General features: G+C 49.2%; 1 protein-coding gene across 1 annotated transcript in view; it reads right to left on the bottom strand.

Annotated features, from left to right (window-relative positions):
* LOC135903765 (protein Aster-B-like) overlaps positions 1–25,328 on the bottom strand; it is a 133,098-nt gene that overhangs the window by 60,149 nt on the left and 47,621 nt on the right. The window lies entirely within an intron of this gene.

The raw sequence follows: 25,328 nt of genomic DNA, 5'->3' as shown, positions 1-25,328 counted from the left end.
TGACGACGCCGTCCGTACAATTAAACGGTTGATGCGGAGCTTGGATCTTGTCAAGTACGCGCACGCGATATTCCGCAGAGGCCAATTCAGTGAAAAGGTTTTCGTGAAGTCAGAACAAGACCCGTAAAGAGCCCCTGCACCCAACCCCGTCTTGCCACCCCTAAGCATATGTATGCCTAAAACGAAACACTTGTGAAATCACGCTGGCTTGTTGTAAGCCAGGTTGCCGACATCAGTAAAGATCAAGCGCGTTTCGCTCGCGCCGCATAAGTTTGAGTGATGTTACGAACTTCAACCGCTGCACCACGATAACGGCTTTGTGGTCCCGTAGCGCTCGTCACCCGTTTCGTGACAGAGCGTTGGTAGCGAAGACTCCGAGCCTGGCGTCGATGAGAATAACAAAAGGGACTTTATACATTATATACAGGTTATCATACAGGACATGAACGGGTCGGCACTGGGGCCGAGTGCTCACAACAAACGCGACTGTTCTCGCACGACGACGTCCGGCGAAAACGCGTTTCACATCTCACCCCAGTCGGGAGCGATACTCTCTCCCGGTGGGGTCGGCAGATCCTGTTTTCGAGCGGCGTGTCTCTGCTTTTATAATCCCCGAGGCCCATTGTCACTCAACCGGCCCAATACAAAGTCAGCACACGACGGTCGTCCGAGGGGTCCAACCAGCGACCGCGCTGGCCACCCGGTTCAAAGTTCGCGCGCGCGGTGACCTCCAGGCAAGGGAGGTGCGGCGCCGGGCCGTCGGGCACACGCGGACACGTCAAAACACGCTGCTCCGCCGAGGCTTCTCCCGCACGAAGGCGCAGCATCTTGACTTGTGAAGGGAGAGTTATGGCGCTCGCAGGATAGATTCTGCATCTTGCAGATTCGGGATCCGGGCTTGTGGTAATGGCACAACAGCATCCCCGCCCTCAGATAAGGCGCCGGGAAGACGAGCTGCCTCCACGTGGCTCGGATGCCAGGCGCGCACGTTCGTCAGGCTCGTCCAAGTTCACGTCCAGTGTCGGGACGCCAGGTAACCTCACGTGCCCAGGTCCGACTCGCCAGGACAGGAGCTCTGCTCACCACGTCGTCGCCAAGGCACCTTGACCAGCTCCGCTCGGGTCGTTCCTAAGACCTTGCTTCTCGCCACTGGTCCCGCTTGGTCGTTCTGCAGCTTGCAAAACCGACCGGCAAAAGGCAACACCCAACACGAACAAGTGCCCTCTGTCTCCCGTCAAACACCAGACAAGGCCATAATTCAAATCAACCTAACTAAATTGTTTTCCCCTTTTTTTCTCCCGCTGCAACAAGAGGCAGGTGTACGATCTAGCACACAAGGCTTAAACAATCAGTTTTCAAATCAACAACACATCAAAATAGAAACAATTATTAATCAGCAATAATAATTACAAATAGAATGGTCCCCTTGAAATCGCTTTGGACCGAAAACATACTTCTGAGGAAGCAAATGAGGTCATTCATTTTTCCCGGCGATATTTTCGCGGAATCTGAAGCTGCTTATATTTGCGACCCTGCTTATCCGTGTAGCGGCGGTACAATAAGCCAGATTCCTTGCCAAATGAAACCTCCTTTTTTTTCACTCCCCGTTTGACGCTCTTCCTCAGATCGGCTAGTGAACAATCTTCCTGTTGTTCGCGAATCCGAGTTTCCCTTTCAACTGCAGCCTGCTCCTGCCAGCTGGCGGAAACCGGAGCGAGTGTGGAGCCCGCGTCGCCTAATTGCGGCGTCGCGTCTCTATCGCGGCTAGCACTGCACGCGTCACTCCCACTCACCTCCAGGACCCGCTCGCCTAGGCCAGCCTCCGAGCTCTGCCTCTCCCGTGACTGCTCGCCACTCAAGTTACCGTGATCGGTCCGTGTGCCGCACCGCCTTTCGCTAACCGACGCTAAGCCAAGTTCCCTCGACAGCGGGCGCGCTTTGGATCGCGTGGGGGCCATGTACGCCACGTCGGCAAAGAATGATTTGCCCTGATCCCTCAGCAGCTGCTCCGAGCTATTTGAGAAGAGGTAGGAAAATTGCTCCGGGAGGGCGGCTGACACAGCGGCTTCGGTGTTAAGTTTCCCAAATTCTCCTTCAATGCTAACCGTTGCGATCGGTAAACAGACACTCTCCTTCTCGGCCACTTGCCGTATCCTAACGCACTCTCCCGTAAAATCACTCGAGGAGACGAAAGACGGGTGAACAACGTCCATAGTTGCTGCAGAGTCCCGCAGTGCTCGGCACTTCTTGCCGTTTACCTTAATTTCCTGCACATAGGGCTCCAATAGACGTATGTTCTTGTGAGTTTCCCGTATCGTTGCAAAAGCAATTCTCTCTGGGCAGCTTGCAGCGATGTGCCCTTGCTTTTTGCAATTGTAGCAGGTTAACGGTCTCCGTTTTTCAAAAGAACGCGTCATTTCGTTTCGCTGTTTCGGACCATCGTCATCATTCTGAGATGCATTCTGTCCATCCCTTACAGTTTCTTTGGGAAGGGACTCGTCGTCCCGAAACTCGCGACGCGTGATTTCCTTCCGTTCGTCGGGCTTCCCGTAAAACCCATCTCTTCTATCTGCTTTTTCTATGCGCACTGCCTTGCTGTGCAAGCTGCGGCGTGTGTAATACTCTTCCGCTAACTCTGCTGCCTTGTTTAGCTTAACCTCCTTTAGCCTATCTTGCAGCCAGAGCCGGACATCCTCATCAATGCAACGGTAGAACTGCTCCAACGCGATGCATTCGACAATTTTGTCGCGGTCGTCGTAAACCTCTTCGCCCTTCAGCCATTCCACCAAGTCGGCTTTTAGACGAAACGCGAAGTCAACATTCGACTCCTTACCCTTTTTTGCATACCGGAACCTCTGCCGGAAAGCTTCGGGCGACAATTTGTACTTCCGCAGTAGCGCTTCCTTCACATCACTGTAGCTCTCAAACGCCTCCTTCGATAAGCAAGTTATTACGTCTGATGCCTCCCCAGGAAGCAAGGCTAACAGATTCTGTGCCCAAAGGGATCGCTCAATGCTATTCCGTTCGCAGACGTGCTCAAATTTCACGAGGTATTTGGCCATATCCTCTCCGACGACAAAGGGTGGAAGTTGATCGCGTATTCTTGGAACATTAGAAGTGAGACTAGGCGCCGGCGAGTTATTTCGGATCTCCAACTCTTTCATTTTAAGCTCGTGCTCACGTCGCTCCCTCTCTCTCCTTTCCTCCTTTTCCTCCTCGCGAAGTTCCTTTTCTCTCCTTTCCTGCTTTTCCTCCTCGCGGCGTTCCTGTTCTCTCCTTTCCTCCCTTTCCCGTCGTTCATTTTCCTTCCTTTCCTGCTCGCAACGTTCCTTCTCCTCCCTTTCCCGACGTTCATTGATATCCGCCCAGGCCTCTGCGGCTTCCTCAGCCGTTACGTCCCCGGTCCTCATGACCTCAAGGATCGCATTCTTTCTTTTGGTTGAGCCCAACTCAATGCCCAACTCCTCACAAATTTCGAGAAGTTCCTTCACCTTGTACTTCTCCATCGTTCACACTGTCCTCCTGCTGTTTACCCTTTTTGAATATACCTGCCGTACGCTACTATAACACTACTAGTAAGACATATGCAAGTATTTCACACACTGCCCTGTTTACCCCCTCAGCATCCCCTGGTTTTCAAAACACTCTTACTAGGCTTGAAACACACAAGGTTATCACAATGCAACACCAAATCCTTCCCTAAGCTACTATAACCTGTGTCAGAGAAAGTCTGGTGTTTGAGGTAAACTTCAGGCACTCACCGCGCCGAGGTAGCTGATGCCGGTCAATCCCGTAGCTGCCATCCAGTGTTACGAACTTCAACCGCTGCACCACGATAACGGCTTTGTGGTCCCGTAGCGCTCGTCACCCGTTTCGTGACAGAGCGTTGGTAGCGAAGACTCCGAGCCTGGCGTCGATGAGAATAACAAAAGGGACTTTATACATTATATACAGGTTATCATACAGGACATGAACGGGTCGGCACTGGGGCCGAGTGCTCACAACAAACGCGACTGTTCTCGCACGACGACGTCCGGCGAAAACGCGTTTCACATCTCACCCCAGTCGGGAGCGATACTCTCTCCCGGTGGGGTCGGCAGATCCTGTTTTCGAGCGGCGTGTCTCTGCTTTTATAATCCCCGAGGCCCATTGTCACTCAACCGGCCCAATACAAAGTCAGCACACGACGGTCGTCCGAGGGGTCCAACCAGCGACCGCGCTGGCCACCCGGTTCAAAGTTCGCGCGCGCGGTGACCTCCAGGCAAGGGAGGTGCGGCGCCGGGCCGTCGGGCACACGCGGACACGTCAAAACACGCTGCTCCGCCGAGGCTTCTCCCGCACGAAGGCGCAGCATCTTGACTTGTGAAGGGAGAGTTATGGCGCTCGCAGGATAGATTCTGCATCTTGCAGATTCGGGATCCGGGCTTGTGGTAATGGCACAACAGTGAGTCCATAAGCACAGAGGTCTCAGTCGTTAAACGTGCTTCGCCTAGAGAAAACGCCTTCCTACGATCTACCGCCACCTCTGATATCAGAATTCCTTTCCTTTCCTTTCTTTTCTCGAAGGTGCCATGCAAGTTTGCACACTGAAAAGGAATGCGCAGTCAATTTCGCCTTTCAAGTCTACCCCGACTGCGTGTTATGCTCGCTGCCTCTGGGCATTAGTGCGCAACGGGAAAGCGCATCCAGAGGCTTGTCGTAATGACACAAGCGTTGGAGGAAAACATCGAAAAAAGCGCACAGGGCCATCGGTATATATATATATATAGGCTCGAAAAAGCTACACAAGCCACATGCGCTGTATCGATACGCCGCCAAGGCCGGCGTCTGCAAGCAAAAGCGCCTCGAGCATGCGCCAGCCTCGCTGTCGTTTTAAAACACGGCGTCGACTGCGAAAGACTGTTGAATGCTAAACATGCCCGATTTTATGCTCAGATGCAAACTAACGCGCAGACGAAACCGGATAGATGAATTCCTCGGAAAATGGGTGAACGTTTGGTGGAACAGCGTAGTCAAATAGCAGGCTGAGAAAGTTCTGCAGCTAAAATCCATGCACTCTCACATGCTTCCGAGAAAAACGATTAGAGAAAACGAATACACGCGATTAGCGGCGTTCATATCGGCTCGTGCGAGCTCGGGAGTTCAAAACATGAAGCCGGAGGCAGCAGCCGGAGTGTTTACCAAAGTAGCTGAGAGATAGGTGCCGTTAGTTGATGCAATGGGTGATAAATGTATATGAGTTGCCAATTACCAGCAAAACAATGGAATGATCATGAAAGGTGCAAATCTGTGCAAGCCCCATTGCACCATAGGTTTGTCGAAGAGGTATCTGTCGCAACATAAACTCGGCGTTTCGAGATGTTGTTCGTGTCTGCGTACTTCGCGAAAAGACGCCGTTAACGACCATTGGACTGCCACACGGATAATAACCCTTCGGCTCGCTAAGAACTGCAGCCGTAGGGAAAGCTCTCGATGTTGCCTGTTCATCTAGCGATTGTTCCTCCACACGGCAGGGAAGCTAGGCACGGTACTTACATTCATATAACTGTTCATGCGGCTCCAAAGAGACCAAATAATTACGCGCATTTCGACGTGACGTCCGCTGTCAAGTTAAAATTAAACCAGCGCCAGTGAACCGGCGGCAAGTAAAAGCCGCACTCCACTATCGCTACTCCTCCTTGAAACCAAGTACGGAACTGCTATTATTAGACAGGGATTAACGTCAGTGGTGCAACATTGAGCTTGAGTCGAAGTCTGAACTCACAGCTAGGCACAGCCATGCATGTGCGACTTCGCGGTTCCCACAAGGTCGAGTCGGTAGTTACTGCGAGACGATGCCACTCGAAGCTACGTGCCAGCACGCGGTGAGCTTCTTGACCACCGACCGCTTCAAGAAGGCGTGCCACGAAAAAGTCCCATATCGGCTGCCGTCAGGACATTGACCCCGAGCAGCGGGGTATTATAAAACAACACGATCGTTTCGCCGCTGAGAGGAATTTCAGAAGGCGCCGCAAAACCGGACGCGGAAGTTTCTACGGCTAACAGCGACTCTTGTCGCCCGGAAAGCTACTTCCGTCGGAGGTGGACTCACGGGGACGTAATAGACTTCCGGAAGTCGTCGGTCGGCGACACTTAGAGACGACGTCGAACTATAAGTACGCTAGCGGCCTGACTGCACAGCCGTGTTATGCTTCGCGGTTTTTGTGCCCATACGACGGTCGCTAGAATGCGAGACACGCGAGCCGACGCTCGACTCAAGGAAAACATGTAGTGAAGCGTGGACGGACAGTGCAAGTTAAAATCCTCGTATTTCTCAGTTCGTTCGAAGGAAATCGACTGACAGTGCACCGCAAAACCGTCCGGTATACTGCAAGAGAACATCTGTGAGTTCTTCAAAGCGCAGTGTAAAGTGCGCCCACATTTAGCTCAGTGTTTCTGGCTCCAGCGATAACCTTTTGTTCTGTTGGCAAAACGGTGAAGTAAATGGTGGCGGTAGGCGGGTGGGAGGAACGCCATCTCTACGGATCAGCTTTCTTGCTTTCCCGCTGTTTCTTGTCTCGGCCCTTAAACGTCGCGATTCGTGGCGCAACAAGCTATAGATCCTTAAATTATTTTTGCACAAGTTTAACTTAGCAAAGGAAAAAAAGAGAAAGAAGAAAGAAAATCGCCGGCCAAGCACTCCGTACAGATGGTTAATCAGCGAAGCTGAAACGTGCGACCCCGGTGTGTTTATCACTGGGTTTATCCCGACGGTTCAATAAACGACTGTTTGGTAGGCTGCCGGATCCTCGGTGCGCAGTTGCTGCTTGCGCTCGGCTGCACGAGCCTGCTCTTGTTTCCGGGCTGCAGCACCGGCACGGCGTAGACAAGCTCGTTCCCCGTTCTGCTCGCGGCGTTATTAACGAAAATTTACTGCTCCTAAGGAATGTACGTATGACGCGCCTACCCATTTCGGAGCCGGAGAGAAACTGCTGCGCGCGCTCTCGGCTGCGACTGAGAGCAACGACGTCACTACTGGCGCAGCCAATCCAGCACCACCTAGATAGCACAGGACCTTTTCACTCCGATGCATGACGTCATGTCACCCGGCACGACTACCATTGAACCTCATGGAGATGCTCCCGAGTAGGCAACAATGATTTTGACGTCACCGCTTTCATCACGTCATTCTTGTCAATGAAAATTTCGGGCCAGGTAGCGTGACATCTTGGACCAGAGAAAACAGGCCTTGCGCTATCTAGGTGGTGCTGGCTAATCGCGCGCGCCTCTCTCTCTCTCTCTCTCTCTCTCTCTCTCTTTATCCCGCGTGCGCAAGGGGTTGCGCCGGAGGAGTTCTCGGCGCACAGGCGACCGACAGACGGACGGACGGACGGATGGACGAATCGGCTAGCTATATACAGCTTCGCTGTAAAAAACGAGATATCGTTCCCTTCATTGTGTTCTCCCTGCTATTGTACAACTAATCTGTCAGCCGTCTTTCTTCACCACAAATGAATTCCCATTTTGCTCAGCATCCTCAAATACCTAACACACACTGACAGTGGGGAGTAGGCGCGTCCACATCCAATTCGTCACGGGTGCTGCGACTTTCCGAGAAGATGCGCTCAATGGTCCCTGCATGTCTTCTAGTTCAGCGAGTGTACTGCGTCGTCGTCGCTTCGATAGCATTTTTCCTCCAAACAGTGTTCAGACTCAACGAGAACCAACTATAGTATTTTACCTTTCCACTCTTACAGCACAACTACTAGCTATGGAAGAATCGTTGTCATCGGCAAATTTTCTTTTCTGACTGCTCGTCATCGAGGCGTCCTATCCTCAAAGTACCCGGTGCGTTTCTATTATTATTATTTTTTGGGTTTTACGTGCCAAAACCACTTTCTGATTATGAGGCACGCCGTAGTGGAGGACTCCGGAAATTTCGACCACCTGGGGTTCTTTAACGTGCACCTAAATCTAAGTACACGGGTGTTTTCGCATTTCGCCCCCATCGAAATGCGGCCGCCGTGGCCGGTATTCGATCCAGCGACCTCGTGCTCAGCAGCCTAACACCATAGCCACTGAGCAACCACGGCGGGTCCGGTGCGTTTCGTGCACCTCACCACGAGAGAAGGGCGAGCAACGGTCGCTTGAAAAACATAGCTGCGGAAAGAAAGCCCGAGCAAATATTGCCGTTAGACACAACATGTACACAAAAACGGGCATTGTTTTGCTGTCCAGGTTGGTTGCGCATGATAAGGAGCAGACACCGTGGCGAGTACTCTTCCTGAACACGAGAGGTGATCGACCGGAACAGCAGCGTTTCCGCAAAAGAGGCTGGTCGAGCTTCTCTTCGCACTAACCCCGACACCAGCGCTCTACGTATGCACCACTTGTGCTCTACTACACAGAGTTGCTTGTTTTCGGGGCCCGGTGCTGGCACAACGAACTTCGCAATGCTCACCGCTCTGCGTTACGATCTCACTAGAGGCAAGGCCACGGAGCAGCTCCAACATGTAAAAAGAAGTCGGCAAATCTCTCTCTCTCTCTCTCTCTCTCTCTCTCTCTCTCTCTCTCTCTCTCTCTCACACACACACACACACACACACACACACACACACACACACACACACACACACACACACACACACACACACACACACACACACACACACACACACACACACACACACACACACACACACACACACACACCTGCTTACCGTATCGTGTAAAAGATTCACTTTGAACTTAATGTACCAGCACGAACGCCAGTATGTCATAGATATTATAAGCATAACCATATGTAGCCAACAGACAATGAAGTCGAGGAATGCATTGGAAAATTTATTTGTAATTTTTACTTTAAGTGTAGAAATGTAAGCTAAAGCAAATGAATGTGGACGAAAATACAACTTGCCGCAGGTGGAAGACCAACCTGCAACCTCCGCATAAAGCGTGCGTTTCGAGAGTCTAATCCTGCACACATACATGCCCAAAAATGAGGACGTGGGAGGGCCGCAGCCGTAGCACAATTGGCAGTGCAACACACGTTTAATGCGGAGATTGTGGGTCCGGCTCCCACCGGCAGCAAGTTGTTTCTTCGTCCACATCCATTTCTCTTTGGCTTGTTATTTCTACACTCCAAATAAAAAAACTCAAGGGGCACTATGTGGATGAATGCGAAAGCGTTGCGGCCACGTCAGCAGAAGCGCCGCGACATGACCAAAGGTGTTCGTCATAAGGTGCGCACAACGGACGGTCGTGCGTTCGACTCCCACCAAAGGTTGTGCGTTCGAGTGCCTTAATTAACTCTATCTTAATTTCCTGTGCCTTCATAACGCTGACCTTACTCAACACCAGAGGTCGAGACTTCGAGTGCTTTAATTTAATTACCTGTGCCTTAATCAACCACGCCTTAAATAACACCGAATGTTGAGGGCTCGATTCCCATCAAAGGTGATGGGTTCGAGTGCCTTATTTACTGTCCCTCAATTATATGTGCTTCAATTAGCCGCGCGTTAATTCCAAAGGTCGTGGGTTCGGCTCCCACCATAGGTCGAGGGTTTGTAGCCTTTTGAACATGGCGTGGTCACGCCAAAGCCGGATTTTGCGCCTCAGGAGCCATATAATACTTTCGCATTAAAACTACAAATAAGTTCCCCTATTTCCCAAACCACGTAGACGAGATATTTAATATATGCTTTCCTTGGCTGCATTATCTGTTGATTTTGTATGGTTGTGATTAACAAAAAATCGGGCTCCCCGGCTTCTCATTCGTATTATAAGCATGTGACACACAAGCACGTATAATTTGGTATAAACACAGCTTCGTGGTTTGCAGTAGACCATGTGCTGTGCGCGTGCACGAACACACGCCACTTACATTTACACAAAACGCGTGGCCGTGTTCCTTGATCTCGGTTATGCGTGTACCAAAGCGCGGACGTGAATATGAAGCGTTTCGTGCTTCGTTTGCTGTGGGCACGCCGCTTGAGCACAAAACTAGCACTGCTTAGCCAGGCGTGATGTACGAGGCAGAGAGAAAGAGATATATAAAAAAAGAGGGGGAGCAGGTATTGTTCTAGCTCGACCCTCAAGGAACAGTTCATGCTAATGTGGCTATACATACAGAACAGGCATCCCCTGGAAGCGACAACGACCTCGCATCGATATGCACCGAAAAGGAGTGTTTGTAGCCCAACACGGTACTTCTGGCCAAAGGCTCTCGCAGACAGAGTTCGCAAAGGTTGTTTGTGTGCGCCAGTTTCCCGCCGCTTGATAATGAGCCCTATCGGATGCGCCAAAGGACTCTAAGGGGCAGACAGCTCTGCGCTAACCATGGCTGCGACGCGAAAGCTCGGAAACAAAACGAACAAGATTAGCACTAAGACGCATAAGGGGGTCAACAGTAAGATCACATGGGGCAATCAGGGGACGAGAGGAACGGTACGCCTGCCTATCTGGCTCAAGGAGTGATAGATCACGGGCACCCCGCAGAGCCACAGTAACATTCGCCTTCTGTTGTGACACTCGACTGGGGTTGCCGCGTTTCTTGCGTGTTAGAATTATAGCAATACCTGTTCAAAAATAAAAATAAAGGAAAAGGAGAGAGGGGAAGGGGGATACATAAGAATCATGAGGTGCTCTCTAAGATTTGTTGCAACCACGTAGACGAGATATTTAAATATAAGATATATGTGATGCCTTTTGATGATTAACTGGCACGGTCTTGTTCATGATATTTATGCGACCGAATAAGCGGTAACTATCACCAACCAGCGAGACAGCGAAACAGTCCGTCAGAACCCGTATTACTATAGTGAAATGCGTTATGCATTTGCTACGCTGCATATACTTCCATTAATTAGTAGTCAACATTTTCAATGCGATTTTTCGTATCTGTAACGCACTTTGAGTTTACTTAGTAAACAGCGAATATTCAAAATTTTCGAATAACGAATAGAATAGTGTCCCATTCGATTTGGTCTTCATATCGAATAGTCACTATTCATAAATTCGAATATTTTTCGAATGCTTTTTCGAATATTTCACTACGTCAACTGCGCCCAAATAAAGGTAAAATCGGAGCAAAAGTACCGCAAGTTTTCACCTCTGCAGGCATAGTACAGACATATAAATACGAGAATTTGCGAAGTGCAACAGGCTACGTCACTTAGGTAGCCATACTTTACAGGCTGCACAGCAATCATTACCACTCTCTGAAGAGCCCTGTTCATGCGAAGGAACTTGTTTGTTCCTTATGCTCAATTTGTGCGTTTAATAAACAACGCTTCCTAACGTACTGTGTAATGACAGACTCTTGCTAACTTTAAGAACACTGGGATGTGATCATCGTTTTATAAAAGTTGTGATAACAGATATTGATTATTAAAAAAAAGTATTCGATATTCGATTCTATTCGCTTCTGGCACTATTCGATTCGTACTCGATTCGGTGTCAAAAATCACTATTCGCACACCCCTTGTTAATCATATACGTACAACTGGAGCTAGGCGTGTATAACTCGCAGCACACTAGCGGTAACAAAACGCCAGTTACCACTACCATTCCGTCCTTGCTTTGACTGTCCGACATGCACGTCGGTAAGGCATGTGTATGCGATCATGCGCACGTTGGACCTTTGCTGAGGTGACGAACAAGAGGGTTGAAGATGTCGTCAGACGTCGTGGTCTGTATATTGCCTGTTTTCCGGGGCGTTGTGTACGCCAACAAATAACGCTGAGTTCTTTAGGCAAACTACCGCGCAGGATGCAGCAGTGAAGCGCCGTTTATGGGCACCTCTGAAATGCGCGCGCAATTTTAAGTGGAGACATTTCAGCTCGAAATAGTCTGACATGCCATGCGCCCATTTTTCAGACGGCCCCAAAGATATCGTCAAATTCGGTGACAACAGTATATCGGCGGCTGCCATGGCAATTGCACGGCTGACGTTAAAACACGCACGCATACGTAGACACCAACCCAAAAAGCACATTCAAAGTTCGCAACAAGGACGTACTGCTCGAACAAGGGAGATACCGGGGATCGAACAATCACCCCGATGAAGTCACGCAGGGGTGGATTGCATGGCGTCCACTGCGAACGCTCTTTTATCTGAATGCGGCTTATCGGAGCACATAAGGGAGCTATGGCATACAGCTTTAAGAACAATCTCTCTTGGAGAAAAAAAGCACTCTAATTTGAGACACTACACGTGCCATCGTGTGTACACATTCCAGCATCCACGAGACCTTCAAAATTAATAGACAGGGTATAACCGAATCAGAGCGCGTATACCAGACAGCGCTATGATATAATCGAATGCCGATCAAAGTCTCTCTGGTCTTTCAGATTACGCAAGGTGCTTCTGTGAGACACGTTGCACATAGCGACAATCTTGACCAGGTCAAGAGGTATACGCAAGGTCGTGGCAGCTTTCCTAGCACAGTATCGGCCACGTGGAGGAGGTGGGCCACTTGCATCGGCTCGTACAATATCTATCGCCTAAGGCAAACGGGTGGGCGTAGCGGAAAAGTGAGACGATTCCCGTAAGCCCTCGTTGCGTGCGTGTCGTGTGCAAATCTCACAGGAAACAATGGCAGCGCGCGCCCACGCAATGCATTCATATCACTACGCCGTGATCCTGTAATTTCCCGTCAACTTCACATGCACTGCGCAGCTGCAGAGGCCGCTGCTTGCTGTACTTTTTCACTTTCTCTCATCCGGGTATTTAGCTCTGCGGAAATAACACGGAGAATACTCCACCAGATGGGACAAGCGTTCTATTCCGCCGTACGAGCTGTCATCAACGTTTGCCCACCTTTCATATACGGTGGGAATGCGCTGGGTGGGCAAGCGCGAGAAGGTATTCTTGACGGCAATGCGGGAATCCTGCAAGTCTTTGGCACGTTCAAGAGGAAAAAAAAAGAAACAGAACAAACCAGCACAGCTGCTGGCCAGCTGACGACACAAGCCGTCGCCATTTGTCGACGGCTGACGGCACGGCGACAGCGCTTTCAAAGAGCAACGCTGACAAGTAAACATGCCTCCCATTTCCGCATAGAGGCTCTACGAATTTCCAAAGAACTGACGATCGCTTGCGCGCCTTGACTAAGCTGACTAAGCCAGCGGTGGCAGTACCCTGACAAAGGGAGCGTCGAAAAATTATTTAGCGGGAGTAACCGCTTGCACATTTTTCTATAGGGAAGTACAAACTCTCCAAAACGAAAACGATTAATACGAAAACCATTACTAACTATTAAACTATTAAACGAAAACCATTAATAAACCAGGTGCAGGAACAGCATGTTTAGTAAAAAGGCACTACATAATGTGCGTGGGCTTTCATTAGTAAGCCTAAACTTCTCGAACGTTTTCGGCAAGCAAATACGCTAACATTTAAAATCCGTGCTTAGTGCGTGGCGGAATATACTCTAGTGCTCAGAGTGTCCACTGAGCGAGAAAAACGGTGTTTTAAACTAGTTGCACTGCATGCACATATCAGCGCCATCTTTCACGATTTTCGATCTAAAGTATAGCAGTAGTTTGAATCCATATAGAAGGCTAACTTTCAATAAATTAAATTTTATGAACAATTGAGGAACATGAGAATCGCAAGGCCGACCTGCAGTCGAACAAAGAGCATTTATATTGTTCTTCCATTTTCTTCTTCTTCTTTTGCAGGAGAAACAAATTATACATCGACTGCTCGCTTGCGTTACCCCAAATTAAATGAGAATAACGCAAGTTAGAAGCAAGAAGTGCGTTATACAAAAAAAAACTTCTAAGAAAGTGGTAAAATCCACTGGCAATTTTTTAACACTCCTAAAATTTTACAGCTTGTTATGCATGTTATGTAATAAATAGGCATGGTGGTCCCATCCCATGCATGCGTACAAAATATGACCCAATGTCGTTACGGTGGAAGAAAACACTTTTTTTATTTATTATTAGAGGACAAGGAAGTTCACAGAAAGAGGAATTATCGCGCAAGATAACAGCTTTTGTTTTGTAACAATCAGTTTGCCGAGATTGGAAAAAATCCGTGTCCAACCGTATATGTTGTTTAATGCAATGTTAGCTGTATCAACAAAATTATCAATACTCGTCCCGAAAAAAAGACATGTGCCATTCGCGTAGATAATGTAATCAAAAGGGTAAATCCTTACATACGATTAATAAACACGTGAACATCAGTGAACATCAATAGTGAACATTAATATGGAGCCGCAGCAGCACCGGTTCAATCCGTCACCAAAAATTCGGAGGAACGTCAATATGAGAAAACAAAACTGAGCACCCGGATTTACCTGTGTCAACACGCGCATTCGCGAAGCTGCTGAGCGGCACAGTCGTAGGCTTCCTGCTGTAGTTCCAGCAGAATTCAAGCGCTCAAAGCTGCGTCGCTTGTTACAGCTTGTCTCCTCAGTATAGATAGGATCAAAAGTCGGGCAAGACGGTAAGTAACATCATTTTGCTGCAGCGCGAAAGGACGAAGACATAGACGAGACACACAGGACGAGCGCTCGTCCTGTGGATTTCGTCTACGTCGCCCTTTCGCGCTGCAGCAAAATCATGTCCTCAGTAGAGTAACTGGTTACATGCAACGGTTACTAAAAAAGGAAGTGACTTACAATTAGCGTTACCGAGTAAGCAATAATCAATTATTTACAAAACTACCAAAAAATGTAATTGACTGCAAGTAATTAATTACATGCAATTCCTTACGTACATACCTGGTACGAGTAGCCGGAGTGTCTAAATTGCGTCGCTGCCAACAGGATGAGGAAAGCTCGTCACACCCTAGTCCTCGAAAACTTTATGAGGGACTTAACAACGTTTGGCGGTGGGGTGACGGCGGTAACGACCTAAATAGAATGGCGGTAATGTGCGCAGCTATGTTAAGCCGTCCACACATGCTTTTCACGTGCTCAATTTCGAAGGGACGCGCGTCTTTGGGGAAGGGAGGGACAGGAATGGAAGGAAATGGAGCATAGACTGTTACAAAGGGCATGCAGTGGGCTAGGGTTTGAAAGACACGCAGGCGCATGGCTGTACAAGGGCAGAGTAACAAAGGGCTACTGGTGGTGCCCCTTTGTCTCTGGGTGGTATACCCAGAGATTGAGGTAACCAACGTTCGGTCGAGTGAATGAATGCACGTCAAGGTGGAAAAGAACGCAGTCGACGTCGACAGAGGATTAAAGTTATGACGTTAGGAAATGTGTAGAGGCCTATAGGGCTGTTGCGACTGATGCACGACGGGGGTTAATTCGAGATGTTTTCCACTGAGAGAGTGAGCTATCTGTTCCCTTGCCCTCATTTCTTTTTTCTGTCCCTCTTAAAGCGCGCAGGGGCACCAACCGCGGACCAGGACAATTTACTTCCAATTCTTTGTTTTCTCACTCTCTCCCTATTTTTGGCGGAATCACTTGTCCGGCAGTGTACTTAAATAAACTGAAGTCGGTGATGAGGCCTAAGGGAAAACAATCGGTGCAAAGTCTGCGACGAGGGCACGGCGCAGTGCACGCGCTAGGCCAACCAACGACAGACCCCAACCAGGCGAACTACTTGTCAATGCAGATGCCCCCCCCCCCCACCCCTCCCCCCGCGCTGCGCAGTCGTGTAGCTCGGAACAGCCCGAGAATACAGTGGTCCTTCAAGCGTGCGCGCACAAGCGTTTGCAATGGTAGCGAGTATAGGTGATACTGCCCGCGCGATGCTGACGCGGAAGCGAGGTTGAGCAGGCGCCCGGTGACCACAAGAGACACGCTAATACGGGCAGTGTTTGCAGCTCCTTTGTCCCCGTCGCGACGGTAAACACTTCGCACCGGAAGAGTTTCGAGTGGCCGCAAGAAGGTTCAGCCCAGATTGCCAGCGCGCACGCCTGCGGTTGCTGGGCGGCCTGAGAAACGGGCAGCAACGCCAGTGAAAACAGTGACATTAAGCCGTACCCTGACTTGTCATGATTTGCAAACACACTTGCCATGACAGATAGTTTTGTCATTAGAGAGTTTTAGAATAGGGGCCCCAATAGTTTCGGGCCCCAAAGAGGCTTTGTGGGTGTTAGCGTTGGGGCACGCAGGAATGAAGAGTTTTAGAATAGGGATTTGCGTTTGCGGATAGCGTCCTGCGCTGACAGCGCCACTGCGGCGTCAAAGAAAAGCTATTAGAAATAATTAAATAAAATATACCATTTTATGATAGGAATAGTGATTTTGACTTGCATGTATTCGCGTTTAATTACAATTTAGAGGTTATTCTGTAAGCAGCAAACAATTAGTTGCGCTTAGTTTTGAGCAAACTAACTTTACGTGCCTTCACCAGCCAAACTTAGCCGTGTTAGGCCTACGAGCCATAAAACCCACAATCGAATTCGGAATCAGCAGCGTCTAATGAATCAATCTTCATAACAAACGCTAGTTGAGAGAAAGCGATAATCGCAGTCACGTCTCCTAGCTTGCGAACCTCACGCGTTATCGCGAATCGAACCATTTTGTGCTAGGTTAGAGCCGTCGCTTCGATGGGTGCCGCCATGTTAGCTGACGCAAAGCTTTTGGGGCCGCTATTTGGGCTCCCGCTAAATGCTAAATCGGTGAAATAGCGTTCCCAACGCGAAACCGAAACGCAGTTCGCGTCTCGCGCATGCGCAGTGGCTTCGACGCTATTTCTTTGGGGCCCCAAAACGTTTGGGGCCTCTATTCTAAAACTCTCTATTAATACTTCAAAGCCGCGACAATATATAAACACACTTGCATAAACTGGACAAAAGTGGGTCAACACTGCTCGTAAAAACTTGGCAGAGGATCGTGACTGAGCATCGTGTCGGAGCTCGGTGGGTCAAGTCAGATCGGCTAGCCTATACGTGCATGGATTAGGCTAGCTTATCAAAACCTGGTGTGATAACACGCAGTCGAGTCGAGTCGACGCACCACTAAAAAAAAAAAAAAAGCACCGCGCGCTGTAGTCGCGAACTGTTCTCTTTACATCGACGCAGGGTGCCTCTGAGATTTCCGGAAACCTAAAACAACGTTGCCTGACGTGAGCCTGGTGTTTAGACGCCGTCGGGTTGCGCTGTCTCACTTTCGACCGGATTTCTGAATCGACTCGCATGCGTCAGCTGTCTCATGTGCTGTTACTATATTTAGCTGTCCCATGGGACTCACACACATTTGTTTTATAAATTCGGCTCTCTTGCTGTGTGCGAAAGCAAACCGAAAATTTTTGCATCAGCCTATAGTGCGACACATTCCATTCTTAGGAAAGTAGCGATAAATCCAACTCTGCTGAAAATGCAAGCACCATGTCCTGCTGACCACTGCGGCATAGCATTAGCGCTCCACTCAATAGTTTCCCATAAAGCCTGCCTTACGCACTCCAGGCCAAACTCCGATTTACCTCACTGAAACATGCAAGTTACATACCCCGTGTATCAGCTGCATTCGATTCTGCCACACAATACAACTTTCCCTCAGTGCGGTCAAGCGACTGGCTGATGAAAACATTTGTACGTTTCACATGCGTTCTAATTGCGCAAATTGATGAAGGGCTCAAGCTAAAACCCATCTTTTAAATGTGCGACGTAGGAGCTTCGCACTCACCTTACTTCTACGTGGCCTCGAAACCTAACCAGCTTTAATTTACCCATGAACACGCAAACGAGCAACGATGAACGTACGGTGACAGCGGTCGCAGTGAAAGGGCGCTCGGGCCGTGTGTCGTTTATTGCGACAACGTGGGAGCGGAAGTGACTCAGGGGAAGCGTTCTAGCCAGCGGGGCCAAGGACCGTTCACAACTGCGCGTGTGGGAGTCTAGCCAGCGAAGGCTTTTTGACGATCCATATGTGAAGCTAGAACCAGAGCTTTAGCGAAAACTAGACCGTGCTATCACGCGGTACCTCACGGCCCTCTCCTAACTTGAGGTGGCGAGGAAGAAAGCTCAACGGGATGATTCCTACGGAACTGCGCTAGTCAGCGAAAGTACTCAGCCCTCCTTGCGAATATATCTGCCATCCGGTAATTCCGTTGGCTCTCATCGAAATGAGGCCATGCATGAACTTCCTGGAGCCCACGATACTGTTATCGTGTTGGAAATTGATACCGAAAACTCATCGTCCACATGACATCGTTTATCCCGCAGTATTCATGCGTAAACCACCCCCTCGACTCGAATCTTCTCTTCAAGTGCGCCGAATGAAGCAACGTCGCTCCTCAACTAGACATGTCACTAGTTTTAACTAACTCACTTCGGCGATTTCTAATGTTTCATTTCGTAAAATGACATATTGACGGTCTCCGCAGAGGCACTCGGGTAAAAGGGGTTTTCTTCAAGCAACCCTTCATCGCAAGAATCGCAGCCGAGTGTTAGTGAAGCGCAGTCGCAACTGCACTCTCAATATAAACGGAGTAACTCCAACTAAGGAGTCAATGGAGTCAACTTTTTAAGGAGTCAATGCTTGTCTCAAGCTTGACTCCATTTTCAAGTGCTCTCGTACTCCCCCGGGAGTTCATGCACTCTACCTGGGAACTGCCAAACCAAACGTACTACCTCAGAAAGTACAAGGGCTCTCAAGATCAGGGTAAAATGTACAAGAAAAATTTGCATCCTTTGAAGTTTATCGCGTTCCTAATCAATAATGGTCATCTATCTTGCCTGCCTTTCTTTTCATCAATGCTGCGCACCTGGTACCTGAAGGTCAGGAACCGCATGCGTGACATAGTGTTCCTGGCAGGAAATTACCGAGCGCGCAGTGTTAGAGAAGGAATATGAACGCAATATTTAGGACAATTATTGTTTGATGATAAGATAAGCGCCAAAGGGATTAAAACAGAAATTCAGCGAAGGACGAGCATTCACCTCAGCATAAAGAAGTTAAACGGCAGCATTCCACAAAATGGAAGGCAGTTCCGCCTTTCGACTACCCCAGTCGATATGGGGCAACAAAGCGAAGCAGTGTTGAGCTCAGGGCATATGTCTCCCCGCCTTGTTCCGGTTGGAAATAGCGATGATGATAAACTTTAATTAACGAGACCCGCGGCGATACTTGTGCGGCCCCGTCGGCTGGGCGCCAGCTAGTGGAAGCGGATGCCGGAAGTGGATGCCGAGTGCTAGCCGGCGTTTCGCCAAGTGAGCATTTTTTTGAAATACCTGAAATTTAGCAATTTCATTCTACAAAACGCATTTGAAGATTCGTATGACTGACCTCGACTAACATGTATTTAGGCGCCTCGCAAAAGCAATTACTCTAGCCTCTCGACTCATCCATCTTCGGTGCCCAATTCGTTTGCTTAAAAGCTTGGCATAAGTTAAACGAGATGCCCTGCACAGCGGTTTACGAGCCCGTCTCCCAAGTTTCGGTGCACATGACACTCGTTCGACCATACGTCAAAAACGCACTGTATTATTTAGCTAGCAAGAAGAGAGAGCTTAAACTTTTGTCCAAACTTTCGCACATTGCGTGAATAGGTTGGTCAAGCTGATTACGTTGTCGTGTAGCTGGTAGCTGCAAGCAACGGCGAAGCAGCAGTTATTCTGCAGTCTTTACCGAACGAACAAACAAACAAACAAACAAACAAACAAACAAACAAACAAACAAACAAACAAACAAACAAACAAACAAACAAACAAACAAACACGGGAGAATAGAAAGAGCCTTAAAGATGCAGACGCACGAGAAGCGTTCGAATTAAGGCACACAACCGAAGCACCATATACTCTGTGTATATATAGTGCATAATTATATAACATGCAAAAAAAAAAAAACGTGCGCAGCTTGCACCAGTGGTGCAAGGCTGGAGTCAACGGCGGAGCTTATGATCGCCTATAGCTTTTACGTGGCTTGCCTAAGTTGTTTGTAGGTTTTGCAAGGTTATGGTAGGCTTGGCTAAGTTGTCTCGGCGGGCTTGACGCCGGAAGTTTTCGAGCTTTCGCAGGGCGGGATCGCTTTCTCCGCGACGCCGAGCGTTCAGGCGCCGACTCTCGCGTTCCCTTGACTGAAACTCGGGATCCTCGACTCGGCGTCGCCTCTTCTCAGCCGCAGCTCCGGCGCGGTGTTCAGGATCAGCTCGGCGGCGACGCATCGCTTCTCGCTTGGCAGCATACGGAGCTCTTCTTGGTAAGCCGCCTTCGGGCATCCGGGCATCCGGACTTCTTCAGGTCTTCCCATGGCAGCAGCCCGCACGCACGGAGTAGAGGAGGCGAGAGGTGTGTCGCCGCGCCGGCTGTTCCGAGCTTTCACTCGCCTGTGACGTCACGACTCCACCCTACGCGAGTGGGGTGCGAGGAGGTTACGTGTCTCGGTGCTCTCGCAGATAGTTGCTATAGGCAACGCGAGGCGGCGCACAGCTGGGCTGTTCTTTCTGGTAACGCTCTACGGCGGAACAAAAAGCTTAAAGGGTCACTAAAGCGAAACAATAAATCAGTTTAGACTAATGAAGCATTGTTTGAGAACCCTGCAGGCAGTCATTAAAAAAAGATAGTTTGACTATTAGATGAGAAAATGAAGGTCCAAGTATCAGTATTTGAATATCGCGCCGAAACCCCAGCGCCGGTACGTCAGCGTGACGTTAGGGATTCCAAAGTATGTTTTCGCATTTGGGCCGCGTTGGCTGAATAAAGGTTCTCGAAACTTGCCACGTTTAATATTTGGTTCCTTTAGAACACAATGTAGTCAATCTATACCGCTGTATATAATTAGTAGGCTCTAGAAGATGCCATCAAAATCTAAGACGTCACAGCCCCCAGGTGCGGGAACTTAAGTAGGCGTCGCCACCCGTATTTCGTTTCTTGCACTTTTTCTGGCTTACCAAACGTCTTATCATTGTAAGAGTGGTGTTTTTGCTGTTGTAGAACAGTAATTTACTGATGCAGAAGAAATCATCTTTCACTTTACTGTCCCTTTAAAACAGATCCGCTGTTAAAAGTGTCGCAGAAAGGTAAGCACATATCAGGAAGATTTCTGAGGCACAAAATTTTATTTCAAAGTTGCGCTGAGTAAAATGTACAAGCCGAACAACTGCCTTCGAAGAAAGGGTGCCAAGAACGGGGCCACTCACAGCTACACTCGCGGACAAAAAGGTTGCAAACAAGTGCACTGCGCATGCGTCGTTGAAGGCGAACCTCACCTCCGCCCTCCTCCGCACGGCCGTCAATTTAAACCACAGTGGGGTGTGATGGATGGACGAGCAAAACGCCAAGAAAAGCCTTTGTCGACGACGATGACGACAAGCGTATAAGGACGCCAATGATGCAAGCACAAACCCGAACACGCGACAGCACAACGCGACCAACATGTCTCCGGCACACAAAACGCTACGAGCCAACCAATTGGCATGCCTGACAACCGGTGGACTTAAACTTCGTCAAAATCCCGTAGACACGACAACGCGGAAGGAGTGGAGAGGGTGAACAGCACGAATTAAAAACTAACAAACATCAGCGGCGATTTAGCGGTAAATGCGAGAAAAATGCGTTAGCATTATGTCGCACCTCTCTGAGGTCCCGGACCGATGCCTTCAACCACGCTCACAATATTATTGCAAAGACACACGTCCTGCCTTTTCGAGGAGCGAATCACACACACACACACACACACACACACACACACACACACACACACACACACACACACACACACACACACACACACACACACACACACACAACGCCGTGCCGTGTAGCATCCCGGCTTGCACACACAACGGATTAGCTATATATATAGGACAAAGAGATTAGAAGAACGCGCGCTATCGATTCGCATCCCGGCTTGCATCCCGGCTTGCACACACACACACACACACACACACACACACACACACACACACACACACACACACACACACACACACACACACACACACACACACACACACACACACACACACACACACACACACACACACACACACACACACACACACACACACACACACACACACACACACACACACACACACACACACACACACACACACACACACACACACACACACACACACACACACACACACACACACACACACACACACACACACACACACACACACACACACACACACACACACACACACACACACACACACACACACACACACACACACACACACACACACACACACACACACACACACACACACACACACACACACACACACACACACACACACACACACACACACACACACACACACACACACACACACACACACACACACACACACACACACACACACACACACACACACACACACACACACACACACACACACACACACACACACACACACACACACACACACACACACACACACACTTCTAAGCTCTCCCATCCTTCATGCACCCGCCGTGGCTGCTCAGTGGCTATGGTGTTAGGCTGCTGAGCACGAGGTCGCGGGATCGAATCCCGGCCACGGCGGCCGCATTTCGATGGGGGCGAAATGCGAGAACACCCGTGTACTTAGATTTAGGTGCACGTTAAAGAACCCCAGGTGGTCTAAATTTCCGGAGTCCTCCACTACGGCGTGCCTCATAATCAGAAAGTGGTTTTGGCACGTAAACCCCATATATTATTATTATCCTTCATGCACTTCATGTACATACACTTTTTGTACTTTGACACTGCTAACGTTAACGAATTAATAATGAGTTCCCTGCGCACACACCTTTTATAGGATACAATTGCGCTTTATTCACGCTGATTTGCCTTTAGGACATGCACAGAAGACGCAGCAAAACTATAGGAACACTAGAGGCTGACAAGTAACACATCGTTTTTAGATCGCAGTGACTTCTTCAGCGATTTCGTAGCTGCCGATCTTGCTTGTTACAAGAACTTGTCTCAATAAAGTAGTTCGAAGCAACTACCCCTCTGGTCTCCTTCCATTATCAAAACACCTCCAAGGGTATGGTCGGAAACCGGCGAGCTAAGCTTTATTCCTGAACAAAAGTTTTGACGATAGACTCGTAAAATCGTAGAACGAGCCCAAATTCGTAAGCTTTACGAAAAATTCGGGAGAGTTAGCAGTTACTAAGTGGTGAACGGTATACCAAAGACCGAAACGTAAGGTAATGTTGGAGTCATTATGGCACGGATGCTGTCAATCAACGGATTAGCTATATATATAGGACAAAGAGATTAGAAGAACGCGCGCTATCGATTCGCATCCCGGCTTGCATCGCTCCACTGCGCGCTAACAAATAGCGAGACTTAACACAGGACTATATAGCGTATATTATGAATGAAGAATAAAATGAAAAAGAAAACAACAACAAATACATAAAAGACACTGAGTAGAACACGTATTCGATACGTTTCTCACGGTGCGCGAAATTGAAGAGTACGACGCCTCGAAGTGACTGAGCGATAGAGATGTCGAAAGCTCAAAAATGCAGTAGCCAATGCCTCCATTTAGCGCGCTTAGCCATTATATTCATTGCTTGACTATACATTCTTCAACAGCACTCTGTCTCCTTCTCGTACTCAGCACTGCGTCCCACGAACGCGGATGTTAACTACGTGATCATCAAACCTATATGCAGAAACGCAACGGCTAGAATCCGCCATGATGGTGTAGTGGCTTTGGAGTTGCGCTCGCTGCTAAGCCCGAAGGCGCGGGATCGAACCCCGGCGGCGGCGGCGGCATTTAAATGGGGGTGAAATGCAAAGACGCCCGTGTACCGTGCATTGGGTGCAAGTTGAAGAACCCCAGAGGGTCAAAGTTAGTGCGCAGTCCCCCACTACGGCGTGCCTCATAATTGTATCCTAGTTTTGGCACGTAAAACAGAATTTAAGCAACGGCTAGATCCACTTTGCGGTTGCATCCATGACTTCTGTGGGCGGAATGGTTGCTCAGGGCGAAGGGTGGGAAGGGTAAAGATTGAGCGGCCTTACGGCGCAAGGGGGGTATTCTGCCGCCGGGATTTTTCACGCGATGGAAGGACAGATAATTATACGCAGTCAAGGCAGCCCTACGAAAGACTCTTATGTCAGATGTGCGTCAGGTAAGCTCGTGAAATCGCCGACAGCACGTGCAAGCGGCTCAATGGAGATGTGCGTATGGATAACCACGAATCGCGGTGTGCGCTATAGATCGGTGTGATATGCCTTATGGCATTTAATTCTCTTTATCGCGCAAATACATTACACCTGTTTGGTGCAACAGAGCTAGCGTGTTTCTTTTTTTCCTTTTGTCGTTGCTTTTCTCTCTCTCTCTCAAGAGGAAGACGAGCGACCGGGAGCGGCTTCCAACACCCGTCCTTCATGTATGAGCACGTGCATGTCCGGGAGCCCTAGTGCACGGAATCGGAAACCGGCGACCACGACCGCCACAAACGCCTGTACCTTTTGCACGGCAGGCGGTCTTCGCCCTTCGCCAGGGAGATCCAAATCGCGAGCGTCATGCGGCGGTGCCGTGTAGCATCCTGGGTGCAGCATGCCCCAGAAGTAACACTTTCACAGGCCTGAGGCAATCGCTGGGGCTTGGAGAGTGACCCTTCCGACTTCCTTCTGATTTTAGGTGTGCTTTCCGCACGGCAATAGAGGCGCGCTATTTACAGGATGACCTTGCCAACAGTACGGCGGACTCAGAGGTGCACGCAGCGTGGTGGGCTGTCTCGACGACACGCCCAGCTAGAGTTTACATGAACGGATGCTCGGCCCGACGAAGCCAACTCATCTCGAGCTGAGTAAATTCGAAGGAAGGACTACTTTGTGGTGGGATGCGATAAGCTTGGAGCTCGTGACAAACTGTACTTTTTCGTTCATTCTACGGTAATTGGTTGGTGCCATTCTGATGTAATGCCGTTAAGCACGAAAGAACTTGAGAATTCGGAACCTGATTCTGCAGATTTGTCAGACGTCGTAATAACTAGAAGTTGGGAAATTATTATTGGGTGGGTAGACGACGGGTACAGATAAAAGCGCTTGAGGAGGTGTAAACACCTCCTGTAGCAATGCGCATATCTCATCGCATTCTAGGACAATACACTTTCAGCTGCTCTCATGGGCTCTGCTTGGTGTACTCCAAAATCCACCTATTGACCCTCTTGGCGCTGCAGCTTGTTCTAGGGAACGAGATGGCGCTTTCGGCGGCGCGCTGCACCTTGCCTCAGCGAAAGCGCGCGCATATGAAACCACTGCAGCTTCTGTTCTGCTTCTGTGCGATCAGCTATCGGAAATTAACTGGGTGTTCGCTGACGCACTGTGCTTCATTCATGCTGCAAAATGTTGAGTGGTAGACAGAAAACATGTGCAGTATTTAGCTGCTAAAATACTGGCTGGCGTATTAAGTAATGGGACGAGTTTGTGTGATCAAGTACACGGACCACTGCTACATAATGACTACCTGTGTTGTCG

This window comes from Dermacentor albipictus, chromosome 4 (assembly GCF_038994185.2).
Source record: "Dermacentor albipictus isolate Rhodes 1998 colony chromosome 4, USDA_Dalb.pri_finalv2, whole genome shotgun sequence".
In the NCBI taxonomy this organism is placed as follows: Eukaryota; Metazoa; Arthropoda; class Arachnida; order Ixodida; family Ixodidae; genus Dermacentor; species Dermacentor albipictus.
Note: the sequence above shows the minus strand (reverse complement) of the source record. Positions and strands in the feature narration are given on the sequence as shown.